Consider the following 12,803-nt stretch of genomic DNA (forward strand, 5'->3'; position numbering starts at 1 on the left):
ATGGGAGGAAGCTTTCCTGAGGAAGAACGTCAAATGCTAGACAAGGAGTGTGAGTGCAGATTGATCTTTATCATGTTGCAGGATGGGGAAGTTCTTAGAACATAGAAGAAAAAAATGAAGTTGTTTTTTTTTTTTTACTATATAATGTTTTATGAACCACACTAATTTAATTAAAATGCAACTGACTAATGGAAGGATATTTTTAATATGGCAGACATAGTGTTGGTATATTTAATACATAAAGAGCTTTAATAAATCAATAAGAAGACAATTTAATACCTGAATAGAAAAAGAACAACAGTGGCAAATAAAAGCCAAATTAATTTTTTTTTATCCTCACCCAAGGACATTTTTTGTTCAGATAGAGTGGGAGGGAGAGAGAGAGAGAGAAACTTTGATGTGAAAGGAACACATCGAGTGGCTGCCACCTGCACGACCCAACCAGGGCTGGGGACAAACTGCAACCGAGGTATGTGCCCTTAGCGGAAACCGAACCCGGGACTCTCTGGATTGCAGGCTGGCAAGCAAACTATTTTCATATGAAGAAAAACAAACAAACAAACAAATCAATGGATGTTTAAAAACCTTTAAACTTATCTCTAATTAGGGAGAAGAAACCAAAGCAAAAATGAGACATCAATTTTGGTCAATTGGTGAGAAATAAAATATAGAAACATTTAATTCTTAATGAGACAAATGTAGCACTGATCAGAATGTAAATTAACATGAAATTTCAAAGGGAAATTTGGCCAGAACGCTGAAGTAGTTCATATCCTTTTACTCATTAATTCAACTCCTAGAAATGTCCTAAGAAACTTGTTGCAGATGCAAACAAAAATTTATGTATGAGGCCCGGCCAGTGTGGATTAGTGTATTGAGCATTGTTCCATGGACTGAGAAGTCCTGGTTCGATTCCTAGTCAGGGTACATGCTGAGTTGGGGGTGCGATCCCCAGTGAGGGGGGACAGGTGTGCAGGAGGCAGCAAATTGATATTTCTCACATCGACATTTCTATCTCTCTCTCCCTAAAAATTCAATAAAAACGTATTTAAAAAAAAATGTATATATGAGGATAAAAGAATATTGAAAAAACTCTAAATATCCAATAGTAAGAGAATGTTTATATATATTAAGGTACCTATGTGAAGGAATCTAAAACTATGTGATTCATTTAAAGAATATTTAATGATGAAAATGCTCATAATGTAATATAGACTAAGAAACATACCAATATATATAAAAAAAGCCCTTAAATATGACCTAAATTTCCAAAGAAAGAGAAAACATATGAATTAAATAGACTAAAATGAGATATGCAGATGTAGTGGATGCTGTGGTACTCCAGTCAGGTCCATCTCATTCAGGACTGAAGAACTCATTTCCTAACTGCAGGATTTGTGAGAGCGAACAGCTTGAAGCTGGGTTCCCTGCAAAAAAGATTGTCCTGGACTGAAGAGAAGGCCCTTTCCAAGGGCAGCCTGCATGCAATGACTAGTCTGTGTGGGGAGGGGAAGGAGAAGCAGTATAAAGGACCAACAACTCTCTGCCTCAAAGGGGAACAACTTTGAAGGGTCTTCCCATGGTCAGAACTCCCCCTGGGATCAGTTGGGCATTTGTTATGACACTACTATTTACAGTCCAACTTCTTCCTCTGCCCCATCCTGCTTCTGTCACTCCCTGCAGGTGTAGAGGGTGTCAGGGGCTCACCCTAATAAACCCCCAGTATGCAGATCTCTAAGTGAGGCTGCCTCCCAGGGAACCTGATCCTTTTTATTAAATTAATTAATTAATTAATTAATTTTGTTACAGATGTTTCTCCCTTTTCCTCCACTGATTCCCCTTCCCCTTCCCTCCATGCCCTGTCCCCAGCTTTGTTGTTCATGTCCATTGTTCATTCATACATGCATATAAGTTCTGTGGTTTATCTCTCCCCCACCACCCCCTCTTCTGGGGATTGTCAGTCTGTACCCCACTTCTACGTCTCCGGGACTACCCCATTCCTCAGACTGTTATGTTCATTATATTCCACAAATAAGTGAGATCATATGATACTTGTCTTTCTCTGTTTGGCTTGTTTCACTTAAGATGATACTTTCCAGGTCCTTCCATGTAGTCTCAAAGGATAAGAGATCTTTCTTTCTTACACCTGAATAAAACTCCATTCTGTATATGTACCACTGCTTTTTTATCCATTCATCGTCTACTGATGGACACTTGGGCTGTTTCCAGATTATAGCTATGGTAAATAGTGCTGCTACAAACATGGGGGTACATATATTCTTTCTGATTGGTGTTTGAGGCTTCTTAGGGTATACTCCTAGAAGTGGGATCACTGGGTCAAATGGAAGTTCAATTTTTATTTTTTTGAGCTAACACCATATTGTTTTCCATAGTGGCTGAACCACTCTGCATTCCCACCAGCAGTGTACTAGAGTCCCCTTTTCTCCACACTATCCCCAAAACTTGTTTGATGATTTGTTGATGGCAGCCATTCAGGTATGAGGTGATACCTCATTGTTGTTTTAATTTGCATCTCTCTGATGATTAGTGATGTTGAGCATTTCTTCCTATGTCTCTTAGCCATTTGTATGTCCTGTTTGGAGAGGTGTCGATTTAGTTCCTCTGCCCATTTTTTTATTGGGTTCTTTGTCTTCCTTTTGTTGAGTAATATGAGCAATCTACATATATTGGAAATGAACCCCTTATCTGATATATCATTGGCAATTATGCTCTCCCATACAGTGGGTGGCCTTTCCATTTTGATGATTCTATCTTTCGCTGTGCAGAAGCTTTTGAGTTTGATGTAGTCCCATGTGTTCATTTTCTCCTTTGTTTCTATTGCCTTAGGTGATGTATCAGTGAAAATTCTGTTGTATATGATGTCTGAAATTTTGTTGCCTACAGTCTCTTTTAGAATTGTTATGGATTCATGACTCACATTTAAGTCTTTTATCCATTTTGAGTTTATTGATGTGTAGGGTGTAAGTTGATGGTCCAGTTTCATTTTTCTGCATGTAGCTGTCCAATTATCCCAGCACCATTTATTAAAGAGGCTGTCCTTACACCACTGTATGCTCTTGCCACCTTTGTCAAATATTAATTGAGCATATTGCCTTGGTTCCATTTCTGGGTTCTCTGTTCTGTTCCACTGGTGCATATGCCTGTTCTTGTGCCAGTACCAGGCTGTTTTGATTATAGTGGCTTTGTAGTATAACCTGAAATCTGGTGATGTGATCCCTCCAACTTTGTTCTTCTTTTTCAAGATTGCTGTGGCTATTCGAGGTCTTTTTTAGTTCCATATGAACTTTTGAAGTACTTGTTTTAATTCTGTGAAGTATGCCATTGGTATTTTGATGAGGATTGCATTGAATCTATAAATTGCTTTTGGTAGTATGAACATTTTAATAATGTTAATTCTTCCAATCCATGAACAGGGTATGTGCTTCCACTTTTTTATATCTTCCTCTATTTCTTTTTTCAATGACCTGTAGTTGTCTGCGAATTGGTCATTAATTTCTTTGGTTGAGTTTATTCCTAGGTATCTTAATTTTTTTGCTGCAATGGTAAATGGGATTGTTTTCTTAGTTTCTCTTTCTGTGAGTTCATCATTGGTGTATAAGAATGCCATCTATTTCTTGTCATTAATTTTGTATCCTGCTATTTTTCAAAATTTATTTATTAAGTCAAGTAAAGTTTTGATCGAGTCTTTGGGGTTTCCTACGTATAGTATCATGTCATCTGCAAATAATGACAATTTCACTTCCTCCTTTCCAATTTGGATCCCTTTTATTTTTTCTTCCTGTCTCATTGCTGTGGCTAAGATTTCCAGTACTATGTTAAATAAGAGTGGCGAATGTGGGCATCCCTGTCTTGTTCTGATTCTTAAGGAAAATGCTTTAAGTTTCTGCCCATTGAGTATGATGTTGGCTGTAGGTCTTTCATATATGGCCTTTATTATATAGAGATAGGATCCCTCTATTCCCACATTGCTGAGCATTTTTATCAGAAATGGATGCTGGATTTTGTCAAAGGCTTTTTCGGCATCTGTTGATATGATCATGTGGTCTTTATTCTTCATTTTATTTATGTGGTGTATCACGTTTATTGATTTGCGAATATTGTACCGGCCTTGCATCCCTGGGATGAGTACCACTTGGTCATGGTGGATAATTTTTTTGGTGTATTGCTGGATCCGATTTGCTAGTATTTTGTTCAGGATGTTGGCATCTTTGTTCATCAGGGATATTGGCCTGTAGATTTCTTTCTTTGTAGTGTGTTTTTCTGGTTTTGAAATTAGAATTATGTTGGCTTCATAAAACAAGTTTGGAAGTCTTCCTTCTTCTTGAATTTTTTGAAATAGTTTGAGGAGAATGGGTATTAGTTCTTCTTTGAATGTTTGGTAAAACTCCCCCGTGAAGCCATCCGGGCCTGGGCTTTTGTTTGCTGGGAGAGTCTTGATTACATCTTCAATTTCTTCTGTTGTTGTTGGTCTGCTCCAGTTTTCTATCTCTTCCTGATCCAGTTTTGGGAGACTATGTGTTTCTAGAAATTTGTTTATTTCTCTCAGATTGTCGATTTTGTTGCCATATAATTGTTCATAGTAGTTGTTAACGATCTTTTGTATTTCTGTGGTGTCAGTTGTTACTTCTCCTCTTTCCTTTCTGATTTTGTGTATTTGGGTTCTCTCTCTTTGTTTCTTGGTGAGTCTACCTAAGGCTCTATCATCTTGTTTATGTTTTCAAAAAACCAGCTCTTTGTTTCATTGATCCTTTGAATTTTTTTTTTGGTCTCTATGTCGTTTATTTCTGCTCTGATCTTTCCTATTTCCTTCCTTCTACTTGCTTGGGGTTTTCTTTTTCTTTGCTCTCTAGTTCTTTAAGTTGTGAGGTTAGATAAACTATTAGAGATTTTTCTTGTTTTTTTGAGGTAGACCTGTAGTGGTATGAACTTCCCTCTCAGAACTGCTTTCGCTGCATCCCATAGATTTTGTGTTGTTGTGTCTTCATTTTCATTGGTTTCCAGGAATTTTAAAATTTCTTCCTAGATCTCCTCAGTAACCTATTCCTTGTTTAATTACATTCAAATTAGCTTCCATGTATTCAAATGTCTTTGTATGTTCTTCTAGCAATTGATTTCTAGTTTCATGCCATTGTGATCTGAGAAGATGCTTGATATGATTTCAGTCTTCTTGAGCTTGTCTAGACTTAAATTGTGTCCTTACATGTGGTCTATCTTTGAGAATGTCCCATGTGCACTTGAGAAGAATGTGAATTCTGTAGTATTGGGGTGTAGTTCTCTGTAGATATCTATTAAATCCATTTGGTCTAGTGCTTCATTTAGAGTCTCTGTTTCCTTGCTAATTTTTTGTCTAGAGGATCTATCCAGTGATGTCAGCAGGGTGTTGAATTCCCGTGCTATGATTGTATTGCTTTCAATTTCTCCTGTGAAGTCCTCCAGAAGCTTTTATTTTTTGATGCTCCTATATTTGGTGCATATATGTTTATCAAGGTTATATCTTCCTGTTGGATAGATCCTTTCAATATTATGTAGTGGTCTTCTTTGTCTCTAGTTATGGCCTTCATTTTTAAATCTATTTTATCCGATATGAGTATTGCTACCCCAGCTTTTTTTTTGTTTCCGTTTGCTTGGAAGATTTTTTTTCATCCCTTTACTTTCAAACTGTGTGAGTCTTTTGTTGTAAGGTGGGTCTCTTGCAAACAACAAATAGATGAGTCATGCTTTCTTATCCAATCAGCTACTCTGTGTCTTTTTATGGGAGCATTCAGTCCATTTACATTTAAGGTGATTATTGATATGTATTTATTTATTGCCAATTTTGTTTGGTGTGGTTTTATTTTTCTTCTCATTTCTCCTGCTAATTACAGCAGTCCTTTTAACATTTCCTGCAGCATTGCTTTGGTGCTAATGTATTCCCTTAGCCTTTTTTTTTTTTGTTTGAAAAGCTCTTTATTTGACCTTCTATTTTGAGTGATAGCCTTGCTGGGTAGAGTAGTCTTGGACTCAGATTCTTGTTTTTCATGACCTTGATAACCTCATGCCATTCCTTTCTGGCCTGTAGTGTTTCTGTGGAGAAGTCAGCTGAGAGCCTTATGCGGTTTCCTTTGTAGGTAACCTGTTGCTTCTCTGTTGCTGCTTTTAGGATTCTCTCTTTGTCTTGAATTTTTGGAACTTTGATTACTATGTGTCTTGATGTGGGCTTGTTTGGGTTCTTCTTACTTGGGGCTCTCTGTGCTTCTTGAACTTGTATGTCTTCTTCTTTCACCAAATTGACAAGTTTTCTGTCACCATTTCTTCAAATATATTCTCTAACCCTTGCTCATTTTCTTCTTCGGGGACTCCTATGATGTGAATGTTATTAAGTTTCCAGTTGTCCCACACTTCTCTTAAGTTGTTTTCCTGATTTTTAATTACTTTTCCTTTTGGTTTTCTGATTGATTGATTTTTTTCTACCCTATTTCTAATTCACTGATCCGGTCCTCAGCTTCCTCTACTCTGCTATTTAGACTTTCCAATGTGTTTTTTATTTCTGATATGTCATTCTTCATTTCTTCTTGGTGGTTTTTAATTTCCAACTGGTTGCTTTTCAACATTTCTATGTCTTTACTCATGGTGTTCATGTCCTTACACATGCTGTTGAGCTTCCTCAAGATCATGGCTCTGAATTCTAGTTCTGTTAACTTGCTTAACTGCATGTCATTTATCTCATCTTCAGTAGAGGTCTCTTGTTCTTTCATTTGGCTTTTGTTTCTGTGTTTCATCATTTTGGCTATCACAGTGGGCTTTGGAGTCTGCCAAATTTTCCCTGTGGGTGTTGGTGTTCTGTGGCTCCCTCTCCTGGGTTTGGATGAGGCAGGGACAACCCACTTTAAACACCACTGTCAAGTCTTAAGTTTCCTGGTTAGAGTTGCTAGCCCAGGGACTGGTAGTTATTCTCTAGCTTTTTTGCCTGGAGGCTATTAGTAGTGGTCAACTGAAGAACCTTGGTTTCTGAGTTGACTGAAAAACTCCCTCAGGTGCTCAGTGTAAGAGGATTTCCCGATGGTAGGGCCTTTGTTGGTTTGCAATGGGCCCCCATTTGCATTTCAATGGCCACCAGGTGGTTTTGAATCTCTGAGGGAGGTGCCACTGCCTCTCCCCAGGGCCCTGGGAAGGAGTAAGATGACCACAATCCTGTGTGGATGCACTCAGCAAAAGCTCTGAGCACCCTCCAAATCCCAAGTGTCCCCACACGGTTCCCGTCCAGTCTGCCTTCCTCTGCCAGAGCCCAAGGTGAATGGCTGCTGCAAATTTAGCCTCTGTCTGGGCTCTGCGTTGTGGAGCTGCATGGAACTTTAACCCGAGGGTGCCGCTCCCTGCTAAGGGCGGCCGAGGCTGTGGCACCATCCGAGGCCGTAGCACCCAGCCAAGGTCACAGGACCCAGCCGAGGCAGCTGCTGTTCCTAGCTGAGGCTGCTGGTCTCAGCCAAGCGCGTAACACCCAGCCAATGTCGCAGGACCCAGCCAAGGGTGTAGCACCCAGCCGAGGGCTAGCACACAGCCGAGGCGGCCGCAGAACCCAGCCGAGGCAGCTGCTGATCCCAGCCAAGGCCACAGGACCCAGCCGAGGTCGCTGGACTCAGCCGAGGGCACAGCTTCCAGCTGAGTCTGCTGGTCCCAGCCCAGGTCGCTGCAGACTGTGGGCTCCTGGCCCCCTCTCGCTCCTCGCAAGCCTACCAGGATTGAGTCAGTGTCCCTGGTTATGTGGTCCTCCAAGCTGCCTTTCGGTTGCCCCTTCCTGACGATTTGTCTTTATTTTTGTTGTAATTCCAGTTTGGTCCTGAGAGAGGGTCTGTGTAACTTCCATTCACTCTGCTGCCATTTTTTCTCTCGAACCTGCTCCTTTAACACTAGAGATGGTCAGTGGTTGCCTCTGGGTGCTAGTATGAGCATCATACATGGTTTTTAATTTTCTTCTTTATGTTGCCTAAATTTTGACATTTTTCTACACAAAGTTTGAATATTGGCTAGGAGTCTTCTGCTGACAAGTGGTAGAAACCCATCAAATTGGCTTCTGTAACTGTAGAATTTATTAGTGCACAGAGCAAAGTAAGAATTCAAGGTCAATGCTGGTTAATCAGAAAAACTGGCCCTGTTTGATTTGTCTTTTTCATGTTGACCCCTTCACAGACTGGTGCTTTCTCGGTGGTTGCAGGATGGGTGAGGTACCTTTAGACCTGTTATCACTCCAAGTCCAACAGGAATAGAGTGGTGGGTATGCCTCTTTTTAGGTGCTCCAAAACAGAAGTCTACTTGCATCTCATTGGCTTATGTTGGGTACTGTGCTGACCTTGAACTCATCACTGAGCCAGTGGCTGATGGTTGACATCACCTAGATCTATTCCAAAAGCTTGGGGTTTGAGTGGGGAGGACTGTACTGCACAACACAAATCTGGGGACATTGTTAGACAAATGAGCAATTGAGTTACTCTCCACAGCTCTGTTTTAGGACAGGATGATTTCAACCAATAGAAAGTGAACAATATATCTCATAAGTTTATAATCATCAATACCTTCATTTTTTTGTAATTTTAACTTTTTTGCATGATTTTTTAAATTATGATTTTTTTAGAGCAGTTTTAGGTTCACAATAGAATTGAGGGTAAGGTACAGAGATTTCTCACATGTCCCCTGTACCCACACATGCATAGTTTCTCCATTAACAACATCTTCCACCACGATACGTTTTTTACAACTGATGAACCTATGTGAACACATTATACTCACCCAAAGTCCATAGTTTACATTATGGTTCACACTTGGTGTTGTACATTTTATAAGTTTGGGAAAATGTATGACATGTATCCACCATTATAGTGTCATGTAATATTTTCATTACTCTATAAATCCCCTGTGTTCCACATATTTATCCTTCTCTCAATCCACAACCCCTGGCAAACTGATAATTTTACTACTTCCATGAGTTTTCCTTTTGTAGAATGTTGTAGTTGTAACCACATGGTATGTAGCCTTTTCTTGGCTTCTTTTATTTAGTAATATGGATTTGAATTTCCTCCATGTCTTTTCATGGCTTCAGAGCTCATTTCTTTTAGTGCTGAATAATATTTCATTGTCTGGATGTGCCATGGTTTCTTTATCCATTCACCTACAGAAGAACATCTTGGTGCTTCCATGTTTTGGTAATTATGAATAAAGCTGCAACATTCATCACAGGCAAGTTTTGTGTTGACCTAAGTTTTCAACAACTGTGGGTACACACTAAGTGGTACAATTGGTGGATCATATGGTAAGATTATGTTTGCTTTTGTAAGAAATTGCCCAACTTCCCTGGCTAGTGTGACTCAGTTGAGTGGAACACCCAAGGGTGGCAGTACGATTCCCAGTCAAAGAAGATACCCACGTTGTGGGTTCAATCCCTGGCTGGGGTGTATGTGGGAGGCAACCAATCCAATCACTGTTTCTCTCTCTCTCCCTCTCTTCCTCCCTCTCCCTCTCCCTCTCTCTTTTTCTCTCTAAAATAAAATTGTTTTAATTGTCAAACTGTCTTCCAAAGTATACCATTCCCAACAGCAATAAATGAGAGATCTTCTGCTTGACATCCTTGCCAGCATTTGGTGTTGTCAATGTTTCAAATTTGACGTTTGTAATAGATGTGTAGTGATATATCATTGTTTTGTTTCTTATTTCATTGTTGATACTATTGCAAATGTACCCCATTTACCCTACCTTTACCCACCTTCACCCAACCCTCACAACCCCTCCCCTGGTCTTTACCATTCTGTTGTCTGTGTCCATGGGCTATGCATATATGTTCTTTGACTACTCTCTTCATCTTCTCTTATCCAACTACCCCACCCCCATCCCATCCCTCCCCTCAGACAGTTGTCAGACTGTTCTATGTATCCATGACTCTGGTTCTATTTTTTTTGAAAAGGTTATTATTTTGTTCATTAGATTCCACATATAAGTGAGATCATGTGGTATTTGTCTCTCTCTGACTGGCTTATTTTGCGTAGCATAATATCTCTATGTCTATTCATGCTGTTGCAAAGGGTAAGAGTTCCTTCTTTATTACAGCCACATAATATTTCATTGTGTTAATGTATCACTGTGGTTTTGTAAAAAAATTATCTTTATCATTGAAGGTATTACAGATGTTTCAACATTTTTCCCCCACTGACCACCCTCCTCTTACTACTGCCACCCCTCCCCAACCGCCTTCACAGCACTGTGGTCTGTGTCCATTGGTTATGCATATATGAATATAAGTTCTTTGATGTATCTCTTCCCAACCCTCTCCCCTCTTCCTCATCTACTGATGGGCGCTTTGGCTGTTTCTACATCTTGGATTTTGTAAATAATGCTGCTATAAACATAGGCATGCATATATTCTTGGATTGGTGTTTTGGAATTCTTAGGATATATTCCCAGAAGTGGACTCTTTGGGTCCAAAGGCAGTTCCATTTTCAATTTTTTTTTTATTTTAATTTTTTTTTATTGATTAATTTTTTTTACAGATGGTTCTCCTTTTCCCCCCACTGAATCCCCCCTCCCCCTGCCTCCCTGCCCTTTCTCCAGATTGTTGTCCATGTCCACTGTTCATGCATACATGCATATAAGTTCTATGGTTCATCCCTCCCCCACCGCCCCCCTCTTTAGGGATTGTCAGTCTGTACCCTGCTTCCGCGTCTCTGGGACTACCCCATTCCTCAGACTGTTATGTTCATTATATTCCACAAATAAGTGAGATCATATGAAACTTGTCTTTCTCTATTTGGCTTGTTTCACTTAGGATGATACTTTCCAGGTCCCTCCATGTAGTCTCAAAGGATAAGAGATCTTTCTTTCTTAACAGCTGCGTAGTACTCCATTGTGTATATGTACCACAGCTTTTTTATCCATTCGTCTACTGATGGACACTTGGGCTGTTTCCAGATCTTAGCTATTGTAAATAATGCTGCTACAAACATGGGGGTACATATATTCTTCTGATTGGTGTTTTAGGCTTCTTAGGGTATACTCCTCGAAGTGAGATCACTGGGTCAAATGGGAGATCAATTTTTAATTTTTTGGAGTGACACCATATTGTTTTCCATAGTGGCTGCACCAGTCTGCATTCCCACCAGCAGTGCACTAGAGTCCCCTTTTCTCCACACCCTCGCCAATACTTGTTGTTTGATGATTTGTTGATGGCGGCCATTGTGGCAGGTGTGAGGTGATACCTCATTGTTGTTTTAATTTGCCTCTCTCTGATGATTAGTGATGATGAGCATTTCTTCATATGTTTCTTAGCCATTTGTATGTCCTGTTTGGAGAGGTGTCTATTTAGTTCCTCTACCCATTTTTTAATTGGATTCTTTGTCTTCCTTTTGTGGAGTTGTATGAGCACTCTATATGTATTGGAAATTAACCCCTTATCTGATATATCATTGGCAATTATGCTTTCCCATACAGTTGGTAGCCTTTCCGTTTTGATGATTGTATCTTTTGCTGTGCAGAAGCTTTTGGGTTTGATGTAGTCCCATGTATTCATTTTCTCCTTTGTTTCTATTGCCTTAGATGATGTGTCAGTAAAAATTCTGCTGCGTATGATGTCTGAAATTTTGTAGCCCACAGTCTCTTCTAGGATTTTTATGGATTCGTGACTCACATTTAAGTCTTTTATCCATTTTGAGTTTATTGATGTGTAGGGTGTAAGTTGATGGTCTAGTTTCATTTTTCTGCATGTAGCTGTCCAATTTTCCCAGCACCATGTATTAAAGAGGCTGTCTTTACTCCACTGTATGCTTTTGCTAAGTTTGTCAAATATTAATTGAGCATATTGCCTTGGGTCCATTTCTGAGTTCTCTGTTCTGTTCCACTGGTCTATATACCTGTTCTTGTGCCAGTACCAGGCTGTTTTGATTATAGTGGCTTTGTAGTATAACCTGAAATCTGGTATTGTGATCCCTCCAACTTTGTTCTTCCTTTTCAAGATTGCTGTGGCTATTCGAGGTCTTTTTTGGTTCCATATAAACTTTTGAAGTAATTGTTCTAATTCTGTGAAGTATGCCGTTGGTATTTTGATGGGGATTGCGTTGAATCTATATATTGCTTTGGGTAATATGGACGTTTTAATGATGTTAATTCTCCCAATCCATGAACAGGGTATGTGCTTCCACTTTTTTATATCTTCCTCTATTTCTTTTTTCAATGACCTGTAGTTTTCTGCGAATAGGTCCTTTATTTCTTTGGTTGAGTTTATTCCTAGGTATCTTAATTTTTTTGCCGCAATGGAAAATGGGATTGTTTTCTTAGTTTCTCTTTCTGCGAGTTCATCATTGGTGTATAGGAATGCCATCGATTTCTTGACATTAATTTTGTATCCTGCTACTTTGCCAAATTCATTTATTAAGTCTAGTAAAGTTTTGATGGAGTCTTTGGGGTTTTCTATGTATAGTATCATGTCATCTGCAAATAATGACAATTTCACTTCCTCTTTTCCAATTTGGATCCCTTTTATTTTTATTTTTTCCTGTCTGATTTCTGTGGCTAAGACTTCCAGTACTATGTTAAATAGGAGTGGCGAAAGTGGGCATCCTTGCCTTGTTCCTGTTTTTAAGGGAAATGCTTTTAGTTATTGCCCACTGAGTATGATGTTGGCTGTAGGTCTTTCATATATGGCTTTATTATGTCTAGGTATGATCCCTGTATTCCCACACTGCTGAGCGTTTTTATCAGAAATGGATGCTGGATTTTATCGAAGGCTTTTTCAGCATCTATTGATATTATCATGTGGTTTTTAT

The 12,803-nt window shown here is 39.3% G+C and overlaps 1 protein-coding gene across 1 annotated transcript in view; it reads left to right on the forward strand.

Annotated features, from left to right (window-relative positions):
- Positions 1 to 12,803, forward strand: part of CFAP61 (cilia and flagella associated protein 61) — a 551,989-nt gene that overhangs the window by 171,789 nt on the left and 367,397 nt on the right. The window lies entirely within an intron of this gene.

The sequence above is a fragment of the Molossus molossus genome, unplaced genomic scaffold (genome assembly GCF_014108415.1).
Source record: "Molossus molossus isolate mMolMol1 unplaced genomic scaffold, mMolMol1.p scaffold_m16_p_6, whole genome shotgun sequence".
NCBI lineage: Eukaryota > Metazoa > Chordata > Mammalia > Chiroptera > Molossidae > Molossus > Molossus molossus.